The sequence below is a fragment of the Lepisosteus oculatus genome, chromosome 21, assembly GCF_040954835.1.
Source record: "Lepisosteus oculatus isolate fLepOcu1 chromosome 21, fLepOcu1.hap2, whole genome shotgun sequence".
NCBI classification, from domain to species: domain Eukaryota; kingdom Metazoa; phylum Chordata; class Actinopteri; order Semionotiformes; family Lepisosteidae; genus Lepisosteus; species Lepisosteus oculatus.
Window position 1 is genome coordinate 6,745,484 of NC_090716.1, and position 20,475 is coordinate 6,765,958.

Below are 20,475 nucleotides of genomic sequence, written 5' to 3' on the forward strand. Positions count from 1 at the left end.
GATGCATTCTCCTTGCTTGTATGAGGTTGCTCATTCATTTCAGACTAATATTTGATTCTTTAAAGTATATTTTCTACTGAAATGAGTGAAGGATTGTGTAAACTCTTTGATCAAAGCCCTAACCCTAACCTATGCAAAATGCCGAGCTAGGGTTAGGGTTCGGATTCCACATTACGTAGACAAATTTTGATAGCATGGCTGTGTTTTTGGGCAGGATTGGAATTGGGGAAAAGTAATGTTTTACTCCTATCTTCACTTTTTTTTTCTTGCATATATGGGTGTATGCACTGCATTGACCGAAAGTAGCCCTAAAAGCAATCAATGGAAGGAAAACGATAATATGATTCAGATTCTTGCATTTTACACTTAATGCACAGGTATATAAAGCAATAAAGCCAAAATGTATGGGGTATTCCTGACTCTTAGCCTATTGTAAGCAATGAACCATGCTCACGGAGAATAAAATTCAGCATCAAATTTCAATAATGGAAAACTTGTCAAAAGTAGAATTTTATCATTGTTGATGCATTCTCCTTGCTTGTATGAGGTTGCTTAGTCATTTCAGACAAATATTTGATTCTTTAAAGTATATTTTCTACTGAAATGAGTGAAGGATTGTGTAAACTCTTTGATCAAAGCCCTAACCCTAACCTATGCAAAATGCCGAGCTAGGGTTAGGGTTAGGATTCCACATAACGTAGACAAATTTTGATAGCATGGCTGTGTTTTTGGGCAGGATTGGAATTGGGGAAAAGTAATGTTTTACTCCTATCTTCACTTTTTTTTTCTTGCATATATGGGTGTATGCACTGCATTGGCCAAAAGTAGCCCTAAAAGCAATCAATGGAAGGAAAACGAAAATATGATTCAGATTCTTGCATTTTGCACTTAATGCACAGGTATATTAAGCAATAAAGCCAAAATGTATGGGGTATTCCTGACTCTTAGCCTATTGTAAGCCATGAACCATGCTCACGGAGAATAAAATTCAGCATCAAATTTCAATAATGGAAAACTTGTCAAAAGTAGAATTTTACCATTGTTGATGCATTCTCCTTGCTTGTATAAGGTTGCTTAGTCATTTCAGACTAATATTTGATTCTTTAAAGTATATTTTCTACTGAAATGAGTGAAGGATTGTGTAAACTCTTTGATCAAAGCCCTAACCCTAACCTCTGCAAAATGCCGAACTAGGGTTAGGGTTAGGATTCCACATAACGTAGACAAATTTTGATAGCATGGCTGTGTTTTTGGGCAGGATTGGATTTGGGGAAAAGTAATGTTTCACTCCTATCTTCACTTTTTTTTCCTTGCATTTATGGGTGTATGCACTGCATTGACCAAAAGTAGCCCTAAATGCAATAAATGGAAGGAAAATGAAAATATGATTCAGATTCTAGCATTTTGCATTTAATGCACAGGTATATTAAGCAATAAAGCCAAAATGTATGGGGTATTCCTGACTCTTAGCCTATTGTAAGCTATGAACCATGCTCACGGAGAATAAAATTCAGCATCAAATTTCAATAATGGAAAACTTGTCAAAAGTAGAATTTTACCATTGTTGATGCATTCTCCTTGCTTGTATGAGGTTGCTTAGTCATTTCAGACTAATATTTGATTCTTTAAAGTATATTTTCTACTGAAATGAGTGAAGGATTGTGTAAACTCTTTGATCAAAGCCTTAACCCTAACCTATGCAATATGCCGAGCTAGGGTTAGGGTTAGGATTCCACATAACGTAGACAAATTTTGATAGCATGGCTGTGTTTTTGAGCAGGATTGGAATTGGGGAAAAGTAATGTTTTACTCCTATCTTCACTTTTTTTTTCTTGCATATATTGGTGTATGCACTGCATTGACCGAAAGTAGCCCTAAAAGCAATAAATGGAAGGTAAACGAAAATATGATTCAGATTCTTGCATTTTGCACTTAATGCACAGGTATATTAAGCAATAAAGCCAAAATGTATGGGGTATTCCTGACTCTTAGCCTATTGTAAGCCATGAACCATGCTCACGGAGAATAAAATTCAGCATCAAATTTCAATAATAGAAAACTTGTCAAAAGTAGAATTTTACCATTGTTGATGCATTCTCCTTGCTTGTATGAGGTTGCTCAGTCATTACAGACTAATATTTGATTCTTTAAAGTATATTTTCTACTGAAATGAGTGAAGGATTGTGTAAACTCTTTGATCAAAGCCCTAACCCTAACCTATGCAAGATGCCGAGCTAGGGTTAGGGTTAGGATTCCACATAACGTAGACAAATTTTGATAGCATGGCTGTGTTTTTGGGCAGGATTGGAATTGGGGAAAAGTAATGTTTCACTCCTATCTTCACTTTTTTTTCCTTGCATTTATGGGTGTATGCACTGCATTGACCAAAAGTAGCCCTAAATGCAATAAATGGAAGGAAAATGAAAATATGATTCAGATTCTAGCATTTTGCATTTAATGCACAGGTATATTAAGCAATAAAGCCAAAATGTATGGGGTATTCCTGACTCTTAGCCTATTGTAAGCTATGAACCATGCTCACGGAGAATAAAATTCAGCATCAAATTTCAATAATGGAAAACTTGTCAAAAGTAGAATTTTACCATTGTTGATGCATTCTCCTTGCTTGTATGAGGTTGCTTAGTCATTTCAGACTAATATTTGATTCTTTAAAGTATATTTTCTACTGAAATGAGTGAAGGATTGTGTAAACTCTTTGATCAAAGCCCTAACCCTAACCTATGCAAAATGCCGAGCTAGGGTTAGGGTTAGGATTCCACATAACGTAGACAAATTTTGATAGCATGGCTGTGTTTTTGGGCAGGATTGGAATTGGGGAAAAGTAATGTTTTACTCCTATCTTCACTTTTTTTTTCTTGCATATATGGGTGTATGCACTGCATTGACCGAAAGTAGCCCTAAAAGCAATCAATGGAAGGAAAACGATAATATGATTCAGATTCTTGCATTTTACACTTAATGCACAGGTATATAAAGCAATAAAGCCAAAATGTATGGGGTATTCCTGACTCTTAGCCTATTGTAAGCAATGAACCATGCTCACGGAGAATAAAATTCAGCATCAAATTTCAATAATGGAAAACTTGTCAAAAGTAGAATTTTATCATTGTTGATGCATTCTCCTTGCTTGTATGAGGTTGCTTAGTCATTTCAGACAAATATTTGATTCTTTAAAGTATATTTTCTACTGAAATGAGTGAAGGATTGTGTAAACTCTTTGATCAAAGCCCTAACCCTAACCTATGCAAAATGCCGAGCTAGGGTTAGGGTTAGGATTCCACATAACGTAGACAAATTTTGATAGCATGGCTGTGTTTTTGGGCAGGATTGGAATTGGGGAAAAGTAATGTTTTACTCCTATCTTCACTTTTTTTTTCTTGCATATATGGGTGTATGCACTGCATTGGCCAAAAGTAGCCCTAAAAGCAATCAATGGAAGGAAAATGAAAATATGATTCAGATTCTTGCATTTTGCACTTAATGCACAGGTATATTAAGCAATAAAGCCAAAATGTATGGGGTATTCCTGACTCTTAGCCTATTGTAAGCCATGAACCATGCTCACGGAGAATAAAATTCAGCATCAAATTTCAATAATGGAAAACTTGTCAAAAGTAGAATTTTACCATTGTTGATGCATTCTCCTTGCTTGTATGAGGTTGCTTAGTCATTTCAGACTAATATTTGATTCTTTAAAGTATATTTTCTACTGAAATGAGTGAAGGATTGTGTAAACTCTTTGATCAAAGCCTTAACCCTAACCTCTGCAAAATGCCGAACTAGGGTTAGGGTTAGGATTCCACATAACGTAGACAAATTTTGATAGCATGGCTGTGTTTTTGGGCAGGATTGGATTTGGGGAAAAGTAATGTTTCACTGCTATCTTCACTTTTTTTTTCTTGCATATATGGGTGTATGCACTGCATTGACCAAAAGTAGCCCTAAAAGCAATAAATGGAAGGAAAACGAAAATATGATTCAGATTCTTGCATTTTGCATTTGATGCACAGGTATATTAAGCAATAAAGCCAAAATGTATGGGGTATTCCTGACTCTTAGCCTATTGTAAGCCATGAACCATGCTCACGGAGAATAAAATTCAGCATCAAATTTCAATAATGGAAAACTTGTCAAAAGTAGAATTTTACCATTGTTGATGCATTCTCCTTGCTTGTATGAGGTTGCTCAGTCATTTCAGACTAATATTTGATTCTTTAAAGTATATTTTCTACTGAAATGAGTGAAGGATTGTGTAAACTCTTTGATCAAAGCCCTAACCCTAACTTATGCAAAATGCCGAGCTAGGGTTAGGGTTAGGATTCCACATAACGTAGACAAATTTTGATAGCATGGCTGTGTTTTTGGGCAGGATTGGAATTGGGGAAAAGTAATGTTTCACTCCTATCTTTACTTTTTTTTTCTTGCATATATGGGTGTATGCACTGCATTGACCGAAAGTAGCCCTAAAAGCAATCAATGGAAGGAAAACGAAAATATGATTCAGATTCTTGCATTTTGCATTTGATGCACAGGTATATTAAGCAATAAAGCCAAAATGTATGGGGTATTCCTGACTCTTAGCCTATTGTAAGCCATGAACCATGCTCACGGAGAATAAAATTCAGCATCATATTTCAATAATGGAAAACTTGTCAAAAGTAGAATTTTACCATTGTTGATGCATTCTCCTTGCTTGTATGAGGTTGCTTAGTCATTTCAGACTAATATTTGATTCTTTAAAGTATATTTTCTACTGAAATGAGTGAAGGATTGTGTAAACTCTTTGATCAACGCCCTAACCCTAACCTATGCAATATGCCGAGCTAGGGTTAGGGTTAGGATTCCACATAACGTAGACAAATTTTGATAGCATGGCTGTGTTTTTGGGCAGGATTGGAATTGGGGAAAAGTAATGTTTCACTCCTATCTTCACTTTTTTTTTCTTGCATATATGGGTGTATGCACTGCATTGACCAAAAGTAGCCCTAAAAGCAATAAATGGAAGGAAAACGAAAATATGATTCAGATTCTTGCATTTTGCATTTAATGCACAGGTATATTAAGCAATAAAGCCAAAATGTATGGGGTATTCCTGACTCTTAGCCTATTGTAAGCCATGAACCATGCTCACGGAGAATAAAATTCAGCATCAAATTTCAATAATGGAAAACTTGTCAAAAGTAGAATTTTACCATTGTTGATGCATTCTCCTTGCTTGTATGAGGTTGCTCATTCATTTCAGACTAATATTTGATTCTTTAAAGTATATTTTCTACTGAAATGAGTGAAGGATTGTGTAAACTCTTTGATCAAAGCCCTAACCCTAACCTATGCAAGATGCCGAGCTAGGGTTAGGGTTAGGATTCCACATAACGTAGACAAATTTTGATAGCATGGCTGTGTTTTTGGGCAGGATTGGAATTGGGGAAAAGTAATGTTTCACTCCTATCTTCACTTTTTTTTCCTTGCATTTATGGGTGTATGCACTGCATTGACCAAAAGTAGCCCTAAATGCAATAAATGGAAGGAAAATGAAAATATGATTCAGATTCTAGCATTTTGCATTTAATGCAGAGGTATATTAAGCAATAAAGCCAAAATGTATGGGGTATTCCTGACTCTTAGCCTATTGTAAGCTATGAACCATGCTCACGGAGAATAAAATTCAGCATCAAATTTCAATAATGGAAAACTTGTCAAAAGTAGAATTTTACCATTGTTGATGCATTCTCCTTGCTTGTATGAGGTTGCTTAGTCATTTCAGACTAATATTTGATTCTTTAAAGTATATTTTCTACTGAAATGAGTGAAGGATTGTGTAAACTCTTTGATCAAAGCCTTAACCCTAACCTATGCAATATGCCGAGCTAGGGTTAGGGTTAGGATTCCACATAACGTAGACAAATTTTGATAGCATGGCTGTGTTTTTGAGCAGGATTGGAATTGGGGAAAAGTAATGTTTTACTCCTATCTTCACTTTTTTTTTCTTGCATATATTGGTGTATGCACTGCATTGACCGAAAGTAGCCCTAAAAGCAATAAATGGAAGGTAAACGAAAATATGATTCAGATTCTTGCATTTTGCACTTAATGCACAGGTATATTAAGCAATAAAGCCAAAATGTATGGGGTATTCCTGACTCTTAGCCTATTGTAAGCCATGAACCATGCTCACGGAGAATAAAATTCAGCATCAAATTTCAATAATAGAAAACTTGTCAAAAGTAGAATTTTACCATTGTTGATGCATTCTCCTTGCTTGTATGAGGTTGCTCAGTCATTACAGACTAATATTTGATTCTTTAAAGTATATTTTCTACTGAAATGAGTGAAGGATTGTGTAAACTCTTTGATCAAAGCCCTAACCCTAACCTATGCAAGATGCCGAGCTAGGGTTAGGGTTAGGATTCCACATAACGTAGACAAATTTTGATAGCATGGCTGTGTTTTTGGGCAGGATTGGAATTGGGGAAAAGTAATGTTTCACTCCTATCTTCACTTTTTTTTCCTTGCATTTATGGGTGTATGCACTGCATTGACCAAAAGTAGCCCTAAATGCAATAAATGGAAGGAAAATGAAAATATGATTCAGATTCTAGCATTTTGCATTTAATGCACAGGTATATTAAGCAATAAAGCCAAAATGTATGGGGTATTCCTGACTCTTAGCCTATTGTAAGCTATGAACCATGCTCACGGAGAATAAAATTCAGCATCAAATTTCAATAATGGAAAACTTGTCAAAAGTAGAATTTTACCATTGTTGATGCATTCTCCTTGCTTGTATGAGGTTGCTTAGTCATTTCAGACTAATATTTGATTCTTTAAAGTATATTTTCTACTGAAATGAGTGAAGGATTGTGTAAACTCTTTGATCAAAGCCTTAACCCTAACCTATGCAATATGCCGAGCTAGGGTTAGGGTTAGGATTCCACATAACGTAGACAAATTTTGATAGCATGGCTGTGTTTTTGGGCAGGATTGGAATTGGGGAAAAGTAATGTTTCACTCCTATCTTCACTTTTTTTTTTCTTGCATATATGGGTGTATGCACTGCATTGACCAAAAGTAGCCCTAAAATCAATAAATGGAAGGAAAACGAAAATATGATTCAGATTCTTGCATTTTACATTTAATGCACAGGTATATTAAGCAATAAAGCCAAAATGTGTGGGGTATTCCTGACTCTTAGCCTATTGTAAGCCATGAACCATGCTCACGGAGAATAAAATTCAGCATCAAATTTCAATAATGGAAAACTTGTCAAAAGTAGAATTTTACCATTGTTGATGCATTCTCCTTGCTTGTATGAGGTTGCTCAGTCAATTCAGACTAATATTTGATTCATTAAAGTATATTTTCTACTGAAATGAGTGAAGGATTGTGTAAACTCTTTGACCAAAGCCCTAACTCTAACCTATGCAAAATGCCGAGCTAGGGTTAGGGTTAGGATTCCACATAACGTAGACAAATTTTGATAGGATGGCTGTGTTTTTGGGCAGGATTGGAATTGGGGAAAAGTAATGTTTCACTCCTATCTTTACTTTTTTTTTCTTGCATATATGGGTGTATGCACTGCATTGACCAAAAGTAGCCCTAAAAGCAATAAATGGAAGGAAAATGAAAATATGATTCAGATTCTTGCATTTTGCATTTAATGCACAGGTATATTAAGCAATAAAGCCAAAATGTATGGGGTATTCCTGACTCTTAGCCTATTGTAAGCCATGAACCATGCTCACGGAGAATAAAATTCAGCATCAAATTTCAATAATGGAAAACTTGTCAAAAGTAGAATTTTACCATTGTTGATGCATTCTCCTTTCTTGTATGAGGTTGCTCAGTCATTTCAGACTAATATTTGATTCTTTAAAGTATATTTTCTACTGAAATGAGTGAAGGATTGTGTAAACTCTTTGACCAAAGCCCTAACTATAACCTTTGCAAAATGCCGAGCTAGGGTTAGGGTTAGGATTCCACATAACGTAGACAAATTTTGATTGCATGGCTGTGTTTTTGGGCAGGATTGGAATTGGGGAAAAGTAATGTTTCACTCCTATCTTTACTTTTTTTTTCTTGCATATATGGGTGTATGCACTGCATTGACCAAAAGTAGCCCTAAAAGCAATAAATGGAAGGAAAATGAAAATATGATTCAGATTCTTGCATTTTGCATTTAATGCACAGGTATATTAAGCAATAAAGCCAAAATGTATGGGGTATTCCTGACTCTTAGCCTATTGTAAGCCATGAACCATGCTCACGGAGAATAAAATTCAGCATCAAATTTCAATAATGTAAAACTTGTCAAAAGTAGAATTGTACCATTGTTGATGCATTCTCCTTACTTGTATGAGGTTGCTTAGTCATTTCAGACTAATATTTGATTCTTTAAAGTATATTTTCTACTGAAATGAGTGAAGGATTGTGTAAACTCTTTGATCAAAGCCCTAACCCTAACCTATGCAAAATGCCGAGCTAGGGTTAGGGTTAGGATTCCACATAACGTAGACAAATTTTAATAGCATGGCTGTGTTTTTGGGCAGGATTGGAAATGGGGAAAAGTAATGTTTTACTCCTATCTTTAGTTTTTTTTTCTTGCATATATGGGTGTATGCACTGCATTGACCAAAAGTAGCCCTAAAAGCAATAAATGGAAGGAAAACGAAAATATGATTCAGATTCTTGCATTTTGCATTTAATGCACAGGTATATTAAGCAATAAAGCCAAAATGTATGGGGTATTCCTGACTCTTAGCCTATTGTAAGCCATGAACCATGCTCACGGAGAATAAAATTCAGCATCAAATTTCAATAATGGAAAACTTGTCAAAAGTGGAAATTCACCATTGTTGATGCATTCTCCTTGCTTGTATGAGGTTGCTTAGTCATTTCAGACTAATATTTGATTCTTTAAAGTATATTTTCTACTGAATTGAGTGAAGGATTGTGTAAACTCTTTGATCAAAGCCCTAACCCTAACCTATGCAAAATGCCGAGCTAGGGTTAGGGTTAGGATTCCACATAACGTAGACAAATTTTGATAGCATGGCTGTGTTTTTGGGCAGGATTGGAATTGGGGAAAAGTAATATTTTACTCCTATCTTCACTTTTTTTTTCTTGCATATATTGGTGTATGCACTGCATTGACCGAAAGTAGCTCTAAAAGCAATAAATGGAAGGAAAATGAAAATTTGATTCAGATTCTTTCATTTTGCATTTAATGCACAGGTATATTAAGCAATAAAGCCAAAATGTATGGGGTATTCCTGACTCTTAGCCTATTGTACGCCATGAACCATGCTCACGGAGAATAAAATTCAGCATCAAATTTCAATAATGGTCAACTTGTCAAAAGTAGAATTTTACCATTGTTGATGCATTCTCCTTGCTTGTATGAGGTTGCTTAGTCATTTCAGACTAATATTTGATTCTTTAAAGTATATTTTCTACTGAAATGAGTGAAGGATTGTGTAAACTCTTTGATCAAAGCCTTAACCCTAACCTATGCAATATGCCGAGCTAGGGTTAGGGTTAGGATTCCACATAACGTAGACAAATTTTGATAGCATGGCTGTGTTTTTGAGCAGGATTGGAATTGGGGAAAAGTAATGTTTTACTCCTATCTTCACTTTTTTTTTCTTGCATATATTGGTGTATGCACTGCATTGACCGAAAGTAGCCCTAAAAGCAATAAATGGAAGGTAAACGAAAATATGATTCAGATTCTTGCATTTTGCACTTAATGCACAGGTATATTAAGCAATAAAGCCAAAATGTATGGGGTATTCCTGACTCTTAGCCTATTGTAAGCCATGAACCATGCTCACGGAGAATAAAATTCAGCATCAAATTTCAATAATGGAAAACTTGTCAAAAGTAGAATTTTACCATTGTTGATGCATTCTCCTTGCTTGTATGAGGTTGCTCAGTCATTACAGACTAATATTTGATTCTTTAAAGTATATTTTCTACTGAAATGAGTGAAGGATTGTGTAAACTCTTTGATCAAAGCCCTAACCCTAACCTATGCAAGATGCCGAGCTAGGGTTAGGGTTAGGATTCCACATAACGTAGACAAATTTTGATAGCATGGCTGTGTTTTTGGGCAGGATTGGAATTGGGGAAAAGTAATGTTTCACTCCTATCTTCACTTTTTTTTCCTTGCATTTATGGGTGTATGCACTGCATTGACCAAAAGTAGCCCTAAATGCAATAAATGGAAGGAAAATGAAAATATGATTCAGATTCTAGCATTTTGCATTTAATGCACAGGTATATTAAGCAATAAAGCCAAAATGTATGGGGTATTCCTGACTCTTAGCCTATTGTAAGCTATGAACCATGCTCACGGAGAATAAAATTCAGCATCAAATTTCAATAATGGAAAACTTGTCAAAAGTAGAATTTTACCATTGTTGATGCATTCTCCTTGCTTGTATGAGGTTGCTTAGTCATTTCAGACTAATATTTGATTCTTTAAAGTATATTTTCTACTGAAATGAGTGAAGGATTGTGTAAACTCTTTGATCAAAGCCTTAACCCTAACCTATGCAATATGCCGAGCTAGGGTTAGGGTTAGGATTCCACATAACGTAGACAAATTTTGATAGCATGGCTGTGTTTTTGGGCAGGATTGGAATTGGGGAAAAGTAATGTTTCACTCCTATCTTCACTTTTTTTTTTCTTGCATATATGGGTGTATGCACTGCATTGACCAAAAGTAGCCCTAAAATCAATAAATGGAAGGAAAACGAAAATATGATTCAGATTCTTGCATTTTACATTTAATGCACAGGTATATTAAGCAATAAAGCCAAAATGTGTGGGGTATTCCTGACTCTTAGCCTATTGTAAGCCATGAACCATGCTCACGGAGAATAAAATTCAGCATCAAATTTCAATAATGGAAAACTTGTCAAAAGTAGAATTTTACCATTGTTGATGCATTCTCCTTGCTTGTATGAGGTTGCTCAGTCAATTCAGACTAATATTTGATTCATTAAAGTATATTTTCTACTGAAATGAGTGAAGGATTGTGTAAACTCTTTGACCAAAGCCCTAACTCTAACCTATGCAAAATGCCGAGCTAGGGTTAGGGTTAGGATTCCACATAACGTAGACAAATTTTGATAGGGTGGCTGTGTTTTTGGGCAGGATTGGAATTGGGGAAAAGTAATGTTTCACTCCTATCTTTACTTTTTTTTTCTTGCATATATGGGTGTATGCACTGCATTGACCAAAAGTAGCCCTAAAAGCAATAAATGGAAGGAAAATGAAAATATGATTCAGATTCTTGCATTTTGCATTTAATGCACAGGTATATTAAGCAATAAAGCCAAAATGTATGGGGTATTCCTGACTCTTAGCCTATTGTAAGCCATGAACCATGCTCACGGAGAATAAAATTCAGCATCAAATTTCAATAATGGAAAACTTGTCAAAAGTAGAATTTTACCATTGTTGATGCATTCTCCTTTCTTGTATGAGGTTGCTCAGTCATTTCAGACTAATATTTGATTCTTTAAAGTATATTTTCTACTGAAATGAGTGAAGGATTGTGTAAACTCTTTGACCAAAGCCCTAACTATAACCTTTGCAAAATGCCGAGCTAGGGTTAGGGTTAGGATTCCACATAACGTAGACAAATTTTGATTGCATGGCTGTGTTTTTGGGCAGGATTGGAATTGGGGAAAAGTAATGTTTCACTCCTATCTTTACTTTTTTTTTCTTGCATATATGGGTGTATGCACTGCATTGACCAAAAGTAGCCCTAAAAGCAATAAATGGAAGGAAAATGAAAATATGATTCAGATTCTTGCATTTTGCATTTAATGCACAGGTATATTAAGCAATAAAGCCAAAATGTATGGGGTATTCCTGACTCTTAGCCTATTGTAAGCCATGAACCATGCTCACGGAGAATAAAATTCAGCATCAAATTTCAATAATGTAAAACTTGTCAAAAGTAGAATTGTACCATTGTTGATGCATTCTCCTTACTTGTATGAGGTTGCTTAGTCATTTCAGACTAATATTTGATTCTTTAAAGTATATTTTCTACTGAAATGAGTGAAGGATTGTGTAAACTCTTTGATCAAAGCCCTAACCCTAACCTATGCAAAATGCCGAGCTAGGGTTAGGGTTAGGATTCCACATAACGTAGACAAATTTTGATAGCATGGCTGTGTTTTTGGGCAGGATTGGAAATGGGGAAAAGTAATGTTTTACTCCTATCTTTAGTTTTTTTTTCTTGCATATATTGGTGTATGCACTGCATTGACCGAAAGTAGCTCTAAAAGCAATAAATGGAAGGAAAATGAAAATTTGATTCAGATTCTTTCATTTTGCATTTAATGCACAGGTATATTAAGCAATAAAGCCAAAATGTATGGGGTATTCCTGACTCTTAGCCTATTGTACGCCATGAACCATGCTCACGGAGAATAAAATTCAGCATCAAATTTCAATAATGGAAAACTTGTCAAAAGTAGAATTTTACCATTGTTGATGCATTCTCCTTGCTTGTATGAGGTTGCTTAGTCATTTCAGACTAATATTTGATTCTTTAAAGTATATTTTCTACTGAAATGAGTGAAGGATTGTGTAAACTCTTTGATCAAAGCCTTAACCCTAACCTATGCAATATGCCGAGCTAGGGTTAGGGTTAGGATTCCACATAACGTAGACAAATTTTGATAGCATGGCTGTGTTTTTGAGCAGGATTGGAATTGGGGAAAAGTAATGTTTTACTCCTATCTTCACTTTTTTTTTCTTGCATATATTGGTGTATGCACTGCATTGACCGAAAGTAGCCCTAAAAGCAATAAATGGAAGGTAAACGAAAATATGATTCAGATTCTTGCATTTTGCACTTAATGCACAGGTATATTAAGCAATAAAGCCAAAATGTATGGGGTATTCCTGACTCTTAGCCTATTGTAAGCCATGAACCATGCTCACGGAGAATAAAATTCAGCATCAAATTTCAATAATGGAAAACTTGTCAAAAGTAGAATTTTACCATTGTTGATGCATTCTCCTTGCTTGTATGAGGTTGCTCAGTCATTACAGACTAATATTTGATTCTTTAAAGTATATTTTCTACTGAAATGAGTGAAGGATTGTGTAAACTCTTTGATCAAAGCCCTAACCCTAACCTATGCAAGATGCCGAGCTAGGGTTAGGGTTAGGATTCCACATAACGTAGACAAATTTTGATAGCATGGCTGTGTTTTTGGGCAGGATTGGAATTGGGGAAAAGTAATGTTTCACTCCTATCTTCACTTTTTTTTCCTTGCATTTATGGGTGTATGCACTGCATTGACCAAAAGTAGCCCTAAATGCAATAAATGGAAGGAAAATGAAAATATGATTCAGATTCTAGCATTTTGCATTTAATGCACAGGTATATTAAGCAATAAAGCCAAAATGTATGGGGTATTCCTGACTCTTAGCCTATTGTAAGCTATGAACCATGCTCACGGAGAATAAAATTCAGCATCAAATTTCAATAATGGAAAACTTGTCAAAAGTAGAATTTTACCATTGTTGATGCATTCTCCTTGCTTGTATGAGGTTGCTTAGTCATTTCAGACTAATATTTGATTCTTTAAAGTATATTTTCTACTGAAATGAGTGAAGGATTGTGTAAACTCTTTGATCAAAGCCTTAACCCTAACCTATGCAAAATGCCGAGCTAGGGTTAGGGTTAGGATTCCACATAACGTAGACAAATTTTGATAGCATGGCTGTGTTTTTGGGCAGGATTGGAATTGGGGAAAAGTAATGTTTCACTCCTATCTTCACTTTTTTTTTCTTGCATATATGGGTGTATGCACTGCATTGACCAAAAGTAGCCCTAAAAGCAATAAATGGAAGGAAAACGAAAATATGATTCAGATTCTTGCATTTTGCATTTAATGCACAGGTATATTAAGCAATAAAGCCAAAATGTGTGGGGTATTCCTGACTCTTAGCCTATTGTAAGCCATGAACCATGCTCACGGAGAATAAAATTCAGCATCAAATTTCAATAATGGAAAACTTGTCAAAAGTAGAATTTTACCATTGTTGATGCATTCTCCTTGCTTGTATGAGGTTGCTCAGTCAATTCAGACTAATATTTGATTCATTAAAGTATATTTTCTACTGAAATGAGTGAAGGATTGTGTAAACTCTTTGACCAAAGCCCTAACTCTAACCTATGCAAAATGCCGAGCTAGGGTTAGGGTTAGGATTCCACATAACGTAGACAAATTTTGATAGGATGGCTGTGTTTTTGGGCAGGATTGGAATTGGGGAAAAGTAATGTTTCACTCCTATCTTTACTTTTTTTTTCTTGCATATATGGGTGTATGCACTGCATTGACCAAAAGTAGCCCTAAAAGCAATAAATGGAAGGAAAATGAAAATATGATTCAGATTCTTGCATTTTGCATTTAATGCACAGGTATATTAAGCAATAAAGCCAAAATGTATGGGGTATTCCTGACTCTTAGCCTATTGTAAGCCATGAACCATGCTCACGGAGAATAAAATTCAGCATCAAATTTCAATAATGGAAAACTTGTCAAAAGTAGAATTTTACCATTGTTGATGCATTCTCCTTTCTTGTATGAGGTTGCTCAGTCATTTCAGACTAATATTTGATTCTTTAAAGTATATTTTCTACTGAAATGAGTGAAGGATTGTGTAAACTCTTTGACCAAAGCCCTAACTATAACCTTTGCAAAATGCCGAGCTAGGGTTAGGGTTAGGATTCCACATAACGTAGACAAATTTTGATTGCATGGCTGTGTTTTTGGGCAGGATTGGAATTGGGGAAAAGTAATGTTTCACTCCTATCTTTACTTTTTTTTTCTTGCATATATGGGTGTATGCACTGCATTGACCAAAAGTAGCCCTAAAAGCAATAAATGGAAGGAAAATGAAAATATGATTCAGATTCTTGCATTTTGCATTTAATGCACAGGTATATTAAGCAATAAAGCCAAAATGTATGGGGTATTCCTGACTCTTAGCCTATTGTAAGCCATGAACCATGCTCACGGAGAATAAAATTCAGCATCAAATTTCAATAATGTAAAACTTGTCAAAAGTAGAATTGTACCATTGTTGATGCATTCTCCTTACTTGTATGAGGTTGCTTAGTCATTTCAGACTAATATTTGATTCTTTAAAGTATATTTTCTACTGAAATGAGTGAAGGATTGTGTAAACTCTTTGATCAAAGCCCTAACCCTAACCTATGCAAAATGCCGAGCTAGGGTTAGGGTTAGGATTCCACATAACGTAGACAAATTTTGATAGCATGGCTGTGTTTTTGGGCAGGATTGGAAATGGGGAAAAGTAATGTTTTACTCCTATCTTTAGTTTTTTTTTCTTGCATATATGGGTGTATGCACTGCATTGACCAAAAGTAGCCCTAAAAGCAATAAATGGAAGGAAAACGAAAATATGATTCAGATTCTTGCATTTTGCATTTAATGCACAGGTATATTAAGCAATAAAGCCAAAATGTATGGGGTATTCCTGACTCTTAGCCTATTGTAAGCCATGAACCATGCTCACGGAGAATAAAATTCAGCATCAAATTTCAATAATGGAAAACTTGTCAAAAGTGGAAATTCACCATTGTTGATGCATTCTCCTTGCTTGTATGAGGTTGCTTAGTCATTTCAGACTAATATTTGATTCTTTAAAGTATATTTTCTACTGAATTGAGTGAAGGATTGTGTAAACTCTTTGATCAAAGCCCTAACCCTAACCTATGCAAAATGCCGAGCTAGGGTTAGGGTTAGGATTCCACATAACGTAGACAAATTTTGATAGCATGGCTGTGTTTTTGGGCAGGATTGGAATTGGGGAAAAGTAATATTTTACTCCTATCTTCACTTTTTTTTTCTTGCATATATTGGTGTATGCACTGCATTGACCGAAAGTAGCCCTAAAAGCAATAAATGGAAGGAAAATGAAAATATGATTCAGATTCTTTCATTTTGCATTTAATGCACAGGTATATTAAGCAATAAAGCCAAAATGTATGGGGTATTCCTGACTCTTAGCCTATTGTACGCCATGAACCATGCTCACGGAGAATAAAATTCAGCATCAAATTTCAATAATGGAAAACTTGTCAAAAGTAGAATTTTACCATTGTTGATGCATTCTCCTTGCTTGTATGAGGTTGCTTAGTCATTTCAGACTAATATTTGATTCTTTAAAGTATATTTTCTACTGAAATGAGTGAAGGATTGTGTAAACTCTTTGACCAAAGCCCTAACCCTAACAATTGCAAAATGCCGAGCTAGGGTTAGGGTTAGGATTCCACATAACGTAGACAAATTTTGATAGCATGGCTGTGTTTTTGGGCAGGATTGGAATTGGGGAAAAGTAATGTTTCACTCCTATCTTTACTTTTTTTTTCTTGCATATATGGGTGTATGCACTGCATTGACCAAAAGTAGCCCTAAAAGCAATAAATGGAAGGAAAATGAAAATATGATTCAGATTCTTGCATTTTGCATTTAATGCACAGGTATATTAAGCAATAAAGCCAAAATGTATGGGGTATTCCTGACTCTTAGCCTATTGTAAGCCATGAACCATGCTCACGGAGAATAAAATTCAGCATCAAATTTCAATAATGTAAAACTTGTCAAAAGTAGAATTGTACCATTGTTGATGCATTCTCCTTACTTGTATGAGGTTGCTTAGTCATTTCAGACTAATATTTGATTCTTTAAAGTATATTTTCTACTGAAATGAGTGAAGGATTGTGTAAACTCTTTGATCAAAGCCCTAACCCTAACCTATGCAAAATGCCGAGCTAGGGTTAGGGTTAGGATTCCACATAACGTAGACAAATTTTGATAGCATGGCTGTGTTTTTGGGCAGGATTGGAAATGGGGAAAAGTAATGTTTTACTCCTATCTTTAGTTTTTTTTTCTTGCATATATGGGTGTATGCACTGCATTGACCAAAAGTAGCCCTAAAAGCAATAAATGGAAGGAAAACGAAAATATGATTCAGATTCTTGCATTTTGCATTTAATGCACAGGTATATTAAGCAATAAAGCCAAAATGTATGGGGTATTCCTGACTCTTAGCCTATTGTAAGCCATGAACCATGCTCACGGAGAATAAAATTCAGCATCAAATTTCAATAATGGAAAACTTGTCAAAAGTGGAAATTCACCATTGTTGATGCATTCTCCTTGCTTGTATGAGGTTGCTTAGTCATTTCAGACTAATATTTGATTCTTTAAAGTATATTTTCTACTGAATTGAGTGAAGGATTGTGTAAACTCTTTGATCAAAGCCCTAACCCTAACCTATGCAAAATGCCGAGCTAGGGTTAGGGTTAGGATTCCACATAACGTAGACAAATTTTGATAGCATGGCTGTGTTTTTGGGCAGGATTGGAATTGGGGAAAAGTAATATTTTACTCCTATCTTCACTTTTTTTTTCTTGCATATATTGGTGTATGCACTGCATTGACCGAAAGTAGCCCTAAAAGCAATAAATGGAAGGAAAATGAAAATATGATTCAGATTCTTTCATTTTGCATTTAATGCACAGGTATATTAAGCAATAAAGCCAAAATGTATGGGGTATTCCTGACTCTTAGCCTATTGTACGCCATGAACCATGCTCACGGAGAATAAAATTCAGCATCAAATTTCAATAATGGAAAACTTGTCAAAAGTAGAATTTTACCATTGTTGATGCATTCTCCTTGCTTGTATGAGGTTGCTTAGTCATTTCAGACTAATATTTGATTCTTTAAAGTATATTTTCTACTGAAATGAGTGAAGGATTGTGTAAACTCTTTGACCAAAGCCCTAACCCTAACCTTTGCAAAATGCCGAGCTAGGGTTAGGGTTAGGATTCCACATAACGTAGACAAATTTTGATAGCATGGCTGTGTTTTTGGGCAGGATTGGAATTGGGGAAAAGTAATGTTTCACTCCTATCTTTACTTTTTTTTTTCTTGCATATATGGGTGTATGCACTGCATTGACCAAAAGTAGCCCTAAAAGCAATAAATGGAAGGAAAATGAAAATATGATTCAGATTCTTGCATTTTGCATTTAATGCACAGGTATATTAAGCAATAAAGCCAAAATGTATGGGGTATTCCTGACTCTTAGCCTATTGTAAGCCATGAACCATGCTCACGGAGAATAAAATTCAGCATCAAATTTCAATAATGGAAAACTTGTCAAAAGTAGAATTTTACCATTGTTGATGCATTCTCCTTGCTTGTATGAGGTTGCTCAGTCATTTCAGACTAATATTTGATTCTTTAAAGTATATTTTCTACTGAAATGAGTGAAGGATTGTGTAAACTCTTTGATCAAAGCCCTAACCCTAACCTATGCAAGATGCCGAGCTAGGGTTAGGGTTAGGATTCCACATAACGTAGACAAATTTTGATAGCATGGCTGTGTTTTTGGGCAGGATTGGAATTGGGGAAAAGTAATGTTTCACTCCTATCTTCACTTTTTTTTCCTTGCATTTATGGGTGTATGCACTGCATTGACCAAAAGTAGCCCTAAATGCAATAAATGGAAGGAAAATGAAAATATGATTCAGATTCTAGCATTTTGCATTTAATGCACAGGTATATTAAGCAATAAAGCCAAAATGTATGGGGTATTCCTGACTCTTAGCCTATTGTAAGCTATGAACCATGCTCACGGAGAATAAAATTCAGCATCAAATTTCAATAATGGAAAACTTGTCAAAAGTAGAATTTTACCATTGTTGATGCATTCTCCTTGCTTGTATGAGGTTGCTTAGTCATTTCAGACTAATATTTGATTCTTTAAAGTATATTTTCTACTGAAATGAGTGAAGGATTGTGTAAACTCTTTGATCAAAGCCTTAACCCTAACCTATGCAATATGCCGAGCTAGGGTTAGGGTTAGGATTCCACATAACGTAGACAAATTTTGATAGCATGGCTGTGTTTTTGAGCAGGATTGGAATTGGGGAAAAGTAATGTTTTACTCCTATCTTCACTTTTTTTTTCTTGCATATATTGGTGTATGCACTGCATTGACCGAAAGTAGCCCTAAAAGCAATAAATGGAAGGTAAACGAAAATATGATTCAGATTCTTGCATTTTGCACTTAATGCACAGGTATATTAAGCAATAAAGCCAAAATGTATGGGGTATTCCTGACTCTTAGCCTATTGTAAGCCATGAACCATGCTCACGGAGAATAAAATTCAGCATCAAATTTCAATAATGGAAAACTTGTCAAAAGTAGAATTTTACCATTGTTGATGCATTCTCCTTGCTTGTATGAGGTTGCTCAGTCATTACAGACTAATATTTGATTCTTTAAAGTATATTTTCTACTGAAATGAGTGAAGGATTGTGTAAACTCTTTGATCAAAGCCCTAACCCTAACCTATGCAAGATGCCGAGCTAGGGTTAGGGTTAGGATTCCACATAACGTAGACAAATTTTGATAGCATGGCTGTGTTTTTGGGCAGGATTGGAATTGGGGAAAAGTAATGTTTCACTCCTATCTTCACTTTTTTTTCCTTGCATTTATGGGTGTATGCACTGCATTGACCAAAAGTAGCCCTAAATGCAATAAATGGAAGGAAAATGAAAATATGATTCAGATTCTTGCATTTTGCATTTAATGCACAGGTATATTAAGCAATAAAGCCAAAATGTATGGGGTATTCCTGACTCTTAGCCTATTGTAAGCCATGAACCATGCTCACGGAGAATAAAATTCAGCATCAAATTTCAATAATGGAAAACTTGTCAAAAGTAGAATTTTACCATTGTTGATGCATTCTCCTTGCTTGTATGAGGTTGCTCAGTCAATTCAGACTAATATTTGATTCATTAAAGTATATTTTCTACTGAAATGAGTGAAGGATTGTGTAAACTCTTTGACCAAAGCCCTAACTCTAACCTATGCAAAATGCCGAGCTAGGGTTAGGGTTAGGATTCCACATAACGTAGACAAATTTTGATAGGATGGCTGTGTTTTTGGGCAGGATTGGAATTGGGGAAAAGTAATGTTTCACTCCTATCTTTACTTTTTTTTTCTTGCATATATGGGTGTATGCACTGCATTGACCAAAAGTAGCCCTAAAAGCAATAAATGGAAGGAAAATGAAAATATGATTCAGATTCTTGCATTTTGCATTTAATGCACAGGTATATTAAGCAATAAAGCCAAAATGTATGGGGTATTCCTGACTCTTAGCCTATTGTAAGCCATGAACCATGCTCACGGAGAATAAAATTCAGCATCAAATTTCAATAATGGAAAACTTGTCAAAAGTAGAATTGTACCATTGTTGATGCATTCTCCTTACTTGTATGAGGTTGCTTAGTCATTTCAGTTAATATTTGATTCTTTAAAGTATATTTTCTACTGAAATGAGTGAAGGATTGTGTAAACTCTTTGATCAAA